Raw genomic sequence first — 7,635 nt, forward strand, 5'->3', positions numbered from 1 at the left:
GAAGATGCATGTCCCAGGTCTCTCAGCTCCCCTGTCCAGAAGTGACATCTTTCTGTGGAAGCCACAGTGCTACGGAGAGGAGACCAAACACTTGATTCTAGAGCTGCAAATTCATGGGCTCCTCTGCTTCACTTGAAGGGAATCCCTCTGCCACCATCATGGGCTGACAGATCCATCAGGTCCACCACCAATCCCTACAATCCAGGTGCTCCCACAAGGCCATAAAGCTCCTTCCTGCTCTTGCACATCATTAGTGACCTCCCAGCATGACAGGCTGGTGGATGTTCAGCCAAGTCTTTGCTGTACGAGGGCTTTAAACAGGATGGAAGCTGTGAGAAGGGACCTGATGAAACAGTGTCTCAGTATCACTGGCTGGAGTAAAACCCCAGAGAGGTTGAAGTGTTTTGTAGAGTCACAGAATGGTTTGCCTTGGAAGGGGTCTTTCAAGATCGTCATGTTCCATGGGCAGGGACACCTTCCACTGTCCCAGGTTGCTCCAAGCCCTGTCCAACCTGGCCTTGGACACTTCCAGGGATGGGGCAGTCACAACTTCTCTGGGCAACCTGTGCCAGGGCCTCACCACCCTCACAGCCAGGAATTCCTTCCCAATATCTAATCTAAACATGCCTAAACTGACCATGGTGGCTTTACCTCCTCACCACACTTTTGCTGTAAGAGTTGTCTTATTCCATCTATGCCTGAAGCCATCCCTACATATAAAGGAGGGTGTAGCCAGGAGAGGGTTGCTCTCTTCTCCCAAGTGACAGGACAAGAGGAAACAGCCTCAAGTTGCACCACAGGAGGTTTAGATTGGATAGCAGGAAAAATTTCCTCGCCCAAAGGGTCACCAAACCCTGGCACAGCTGCCCAGGGCAGTGGTGGAGCCCCCATCCCTGCAGGGATTTAGAAGCTGTGTGGATGTGGCACTTGTGAACATGGGTCAGTGGTGGCCTTGGCAGTGCTGGGGGAATGGTTGGACTCGGTGACCTTAGAGGGCTTTTCCAACCTAAATGATTCCATGTTTCCAAGATATTAGATCTCAATGGGAAATCTGGTTGCTTAAGCATGGAAAAAGGGCTCCACTTGTTGTAGTGCCAGGGTCAGAGCCGTGGTGGGAGAGGCTGCAAACACCTGGGCAGGACCAGTCCCTGCCATGGGAAGGTCAGAGTGGGCTCCCAGGGCCAAAAGCATCGTGTGGGGAGTTGGAAAGGGAGGATCCCTCTGTCCTTAGAACCTGTGCAAGCCTGGCTGCCTTCAAAGCAAATTTCTGAGTATTAACTCGGCTGCACGAGATCCCTGGGGGTCATTAATTAAGTATCACCTTCTTTGGAAAGATGGGAGGGAGGAGGAAAAAAAATAAATGAGGGCAAAGCAATGCAACGTGCCCAAAGGACGAAGGAAGTAGATACCAAACCCAGAGCAGCAGTGGGATGTGCCCAGCTCCTCGTCCTTGGCTTCAAAAAGGGGACAGGCAGTTTGGTTTCACAGCAAAAAAAAAAAAAAAGATTTAGGGTCTGCAGGAAAATTTTAATCTTTGCTTTTTTTGGGTTTATTTTCCAGTTCCAGACCTCCTCTTTGCAACCACAAAGTGGATCTGAGGAGCCTTTAGAGTGAGAAAATTAAAAATAAAAGTTGAAAGCAAAGGGTGCTACGAAAATTGGGTTTAGAGATAGAAGGGATTCCTGGTTGTTTTCCCTGTTTTCCTGCTTTAGCTTTAGGACAATACTTTCTGCCACATTTTTGTGATTATGTTTAGTAAAATCTCACCAGATCACTGTTGCAAATTATCTTTACAAAAATAGCGACAATAAGTTGTTGTGGCTGAAAAGTGGGATTTCAATAAATGAAAACCAGTGAAGAATCCCAATCCCAAACCCTGCCCTTAATCTTGATGCCTTTTTTGGTTTCTTTCTTTTCTTTTTCTTTTTCTTTTTTTTAAGAGCGAAAAATTCTTAGGGAAAAGCACAATTTTTAAAGTATGTTTTGCAAAGACTATGGACACGTTTCATACAAAATTAATTTTGCTCGAAATAATACCTCCTCCTTGAAGCATCCAAGTTTGGATGCTGAACTGTGTCAGCACTGTATGCTAATTCTCCATATGACCTTAAAAAAAAAAAAGCTTTGAGTGTGTTATTTTATCAATCCCCATCACACCACAGCAGCAATGGGCTCACGGTCCTCGTGTAGTAGCTTTCTTTCAAGAGGAGCACTGAAAAAAAGATCAGCTCCAACAAGTCTCAAAGGGATCTTTGTGTGGCAAAACTTGTATTTTTAGGTCAGCCTGGCTAAACTGAAGGAGGGGGGGCTGTGTGTTAAACAACTGCCTGGATTTTAAGCTCACACCCAAGTCCTGAGCCATGCTGGTTGCCTTTGTGTGCTGTTTGGGGCTGGGATTAAGTGGCCACAAGTAAGAGGCAACTTGTTGGTCCTCAGTATTTAATTAAAAGTGTGTTTCTGCAAGGAGTGACTGCAAAACTGGTGCTTTCTTGCTCCTCTTTTCTCCCGGAGCAGTTGTCCATCGTCGCTGGCCGGAGTCGTGGGCACGTGTGGTCGTCTCCCCCATGGAGCAGTGAGTTCACCCCTCCACTCTGAGCAATGAGTTAACACTGTTGGCTCTGTGCCCTGCCTAAGCCCTCAAAACAGGATTGAAATGAAGCTTAAGCCATGAGCAGGGTCCTGCAAGGACCTCCTGACCTCTGAGCAGAAGCCCTCAGCAGAGCTAAGATGGTCCCTTGGGTAAGGGTGAAAGACAGGCAGGGAATTTTAGGTTAGGAGAAAGGGGAAAAAATGGATGAACTGGGGCAAGATAGAAGAGAAGGGAAGCAAGGCTTTGTTTTGCAAGAGAGATGCATGATTTCTCCCATGCTCCTGCTCTGTGGAATGAGGAAAGAGGTGCTGAAACAAAGAGGGAATTATAGCAAGGACTAACTGGTCAAATATTGGACCAGAGGGAATTGAATGAAGCTGTGTCAAGGAAGGTTTAAGTTGGATATTAGGAAAAGGTTTTTCATCCAAAGTATGGTTGGGCACGGGAACAGGCTCCCCAGGGAAGGGATCATGGCCCCAAACCTGACAGAGCTCAAGGAGTGTTTGGACAACGCTCTCAGGCACAGGGTGGGATTGTTGGGGTGGTCCTGTGCAGGGCCAGGAGTTGGACTTTGGTGATCCTTGTGGGTCCCTTCCAACTCAGGATATTCTATGATTCCATGAAATAGGTGATGCTCTCCTGTCAGTTTGCCAAGTGCCATATTTACTCCTGGTTTTATTTTCATCTCCCACTCAGCCCATCCTGGATGCACCATCAGGCAGAGCCAGCGCATGACTGAGCCTTCCTGCAGGAATTCACTGGATGAGCCGTTCCCAAACATGTCAGTAGGTGGCAAAAAGCTACAACCCTTTTTCCTACCTCTGCAAGAACAGGAGGGATCTGTGGGCAGCTCTGTGGCATTGGCAGAGATGGATGTTCTCTCCGGGACAGAGACAACACCAGCACTGCTGGGAAGGAGAGGCATCCCAGAATCCAGTATCAGGGGCAGGTAAAGAGGCTCAGAGAGAAACAGGAGCTGCCTCCTTCCTCTTAATTCATCTGGGGACCCTTTTGCCACCTCTTGACCTTGCTCAGGAATTATTTAAAGAAAGCTGGAAGCTGTAAGAACATTGGAAAACAACAGGTTTAGGGCTGTGCTATCACAGAGCAGACTGAGGATATCGGTGAGACAAACCAAAACGTGCCATGCTTGGTTTTTTTTTCAAGCTGCTGATAAGACTTTAATCTTCCTGTACAGCCTGAAAGGGAGCTGCTGGAGTCGGTGTTCTCGGGTGCTTTTCTCTGCAGCTTTGTGTAAGCAGATTGAGGCAATCCCAGCGGCCTGTCACACACCTTCCCCTGAGGCAGGGCAGATAAAGGGTTTAATAAGGTTACTGGATACACCCCAGTGGCTTAGATGGTGGGGTTTTTCTCTGCTTTTGAATGTGTGTGTGTGTGTGTGTGTGTGTGTGTGTGTGTGTGTGTGTGTGTGTGCTGGGGAAGGAGGATGTTATGTGATGCTGAAGACTCGAATTCCTGAGGAAGTCAAATACTCTGAGCACCAGGTGGGACAGAGCACCAGGAAGGTTAGAAAATCCCATTAATCCAGACTAGTCAATGAGATCCAGTTACAGCATGGCTTTGTTCAGCTTTGTTTACCTAACACCTCACTAAGTGTAATTAAATAACGTTTTTTTTGCTCAGGAACAGTAACAGAGATGTTGCAGCAGCCCTGGCTGCTTTTTAAAATACAGAAGGAGGATTCATTGGCATTTCCTCTCATGAATTGTACATTTAATTGCTAATGGTTTTGCCAGGCTGGTGCTGACTTCGGGCTGAGCATTATCATTTTGATTTAACACTTCAGGAGAACTGGTTCAGCTAATCCTGAGCTGGAGGAACTTGGTTTGCTCTGGCCGTGTTTGCAGCAATGAAAACATCCTAGAACCATTTCCCTGGGAAGATCAGACGTCCTTGTGCTGTGGGGCAGGGATCTATCTGACCTACATCTCCCCTTTCTTCTGGGCTGTGCCGTTTGCTCATGCCCATATCCACATCGTTAACTGCATAAAATCTCCATTCTTTGTCATTTTGGTGAAAACTCATCATGTGAATTTTCTGAAGGTGCTGAATCCGGGCTGAGCAGCTTCTGCCTCAGCACAGCTCCTCTGTGTGGACACATTTAACCTGCAGGAGGGGTCCAGCCTTGCCTGAAGGCTTTGAGTGGTGCAAGATAGCAACCAAAACACCTTTTTCAGCCAGCGGGTAACTCACCCCATCCCAGGATAGACAGGGAAAAATGTAACCCCTGGAGATACCCATTACTCCTCCTCCCAGCTCTAACAGCACAGTGACTGGTTTATATCATCTTCCCAGCCCTGAGGTAGCCAGAATTAGGTCAGACAGACCTCACTCCACTTCCCTGCTCAGAAACCCTCCCTCTTGGCTCTTCCTCCTCTGCCTGCACATTGCTCCCCACCACCAAAATCAAACCCTGTGCAAGTTTCCTCATTGTTATCCTTTAAAACTCATCCCATGTGCATTCCTGCAGCCAGGATGCAGCAGTGCTCCAGCCTCTCCCTCCCTAGGGAGGCACATGGGGGTCAAGGTGAGGGGCTCTGCTAAAACACAGACTGGTTTCTGTCGTGTGTGACTGGGACCAAAGCTGTGTGTGCCCAGAAATGGTGAGTGGCAAGTTTCCTCCTCTCTAAAGCTGATTAACACCACTCAGCCCTCCAATGATGAGCTAATATCCAGCATTTGGGATTGGGAACTATTCAGAGGAAAACAGCCCTGTGAAGTCTTCCTTGATGAGTTGCAGAACACCAGTTGTGTAAGGCTGAGGGTTGTTTTAATCTCCTGCAATTTGTGGAAAAACCCAAGTTTCATACTTAGTAACAAAGAAAACATTTTCATTTCCAGCATCTGGAAGGATGTTAGAAAACATGGGAAGAGGATGAGTTGCACCCTGCCTCTCTACAAGTTGTGATGAATTAATACAGTCAAGAACAGCATGGCCAAACAATTTTGAGCACCAGAAATATTTCACAGAATCACAGAATATTTTGGGTTGGAAGGGACCTTAAAGACTATCAAGTTCCACCCCCTGCCATGGGCAAGGGTACCTTGCACTAGACCAGGTTGCTCCAAGCCCTGTCCAACCTGGCTTTGGACACTTCCAGGGATGGGGCAGCCACAGCTCCTCTGGGCAACCTGTGCCAGGGCCTCACCACCCTCATAGCCAAGAATTTCTTCTCAATATCCCATCTAACCCTGCCCTCTGGCAGTGGGAAGCCATTCCCCTGTAATGGAAGCGGGTTTGCTGATTTTACTGCCTCTGTAAGAGCAAACTCTGCCCATTGTAGATTGATAAATTAATGCTCAGAGTCTCCTCTTTGCACAGTCTGGGAGATGGATCGACTGGTCCACAGGCACTTCTCCGTGGGCAGCACTCTTCCCCAAGGCTGGCAACATGATTATTGGAAAACTAATCAGCTCTATCTGAGATAAATTGCATTTCCACCAATTATAGCTTAATTGTTGACAGATGGGAACACAGAAGGGAGATGTGTCACATCATTAAGAGAACAGGTGTATAGACAAGTGCCAGATTAATTGTTCCAGCCCATTAAATCATTGACCTTTTCAGCACATCCTCAGCGTCGAACTCAAAGCTCTCACGATATTTCCAGCTCACACACGATGACTGTGTCTATCAGCAAAATTCTCAGGGCATTTTTAAAACACACAGGCTCCAGACATGGACTCATTAGCCATGAGCAGCTCTTCTTCCTTATTAAAATAATTCCTCTTCCTCCTCCTTCCCTGTGTTGGGGTTTGTTTTTCTTGCTTCTTTCAGCGGAATTCCGCACGCTGTGTGGGATTTTTCCAAAGAGGAGGTTTTCCCATGAAGCTGTAGACATCTTGCCATGGGCCACACATTCCGGGATGTCAAAAGGAGGTGAAATCACAATAGAGCAGTTCAATGCTGGGCTGGAGGCTCCAGCTTTGGTTTGTGGCTTTGGCTGTGATTTCCAGCTCCTGCTCTGCCTGAGATTTTCCATAAAGCTAAATACTGCTGAAACTGAGTCAGCCACGGGTGTCTCATTCCCTTAAATAAGTGTAAAAATGTGTCTCCTGCTCTTTTCCTGGCTTTGTAAGCCAGGAAGCTGAGGATGCAAAGCAGACACACCACAACAGCTTTGTGGGAGGTAGCACAGGTTTGGGACAGCGATGCAGGACAAGTTTCATCTGTCCCGAGCTGTCCAAGCCCTGCTTGTCCTGGATAACTGAGAGCTGACTCCAGATCTAGTTATTCTGGGTGTCCTGGCTTGAAAAATGAAATGATGGACCTACAGGGACAACCAGACAGGAGATAGGAGAACTGGGGGAAGTTTCCTCTCAGATAACAAATTATTTCACAAGGAAAAGCAGATAATTCAATTAAAAATACTGTTCATGTGAGATGGAAACTGCAAGAACCTCTTTGACAGAAAAGAAGTGAACCAAAACTGGATTTTTCAGAATAGTACAAAACTGAAGGTTGATACTGAAGAAAGTACAAGTATTTCTGTGTCTGGTACAGGAGAGGAGAGGAAAAAAAAAGTCAAAAAAGGAGTTCTAGAAATGCCAAAATATTTATTTTAAAGACTTCCTGAGTAAATCGTTTTAACTTGCTTTTTGAACTGGGTTTTGTGGTTTAGAAAAAGTTCAACCCAACTTAAACAGAAAGACTGAGTGACCCAAAAGCAAGTGAAACACTTAATTTCAGTTGGAATGTAATATTTAGGGTTAACCCAGAATTTTTTCCAGGTTCTGCTTTTTTTTTTTTTTTTTTTTTTTTTTTGCCATCCTCCTCCTCTCTCTACCCCCAGTTCATTGCTGCTCTGTCCAGGGCATTTTCCCCCAGATATTTTGGTGCAGCCACACAACCCAGACAGTCATTATTTGCTCCACATCAGTGACCTCCTCGTTTCCAGCTGTCCTTTCCCCTGGCCTGTGCTCCCAGAAGTGCCACTTACAGCCAGCACTGTGTCTCCACCCTCAGTCCATCCATCTGTGGGGGGGGGAATTCCAGTCCCACCAGAGCTGGGACTTGTTTCTTC

The sequence above is a fragment of the Pipra filicauda genome, unplaced genomic scaffold (assembly GCF_003945595.2).
Source record: "Pipra filicauda isolate LSUMZ 115617 unplaced genomic scaffold, ASM394559v2 scaffold508_size1329835_pilon, whole genome shotgun sequence".
Taxonomy (NCBI): Eukaryota; Metazoa; Chordata; class Aves; order Passeriformes; family Pipridae; genus Pipra; species Pipra filicauda.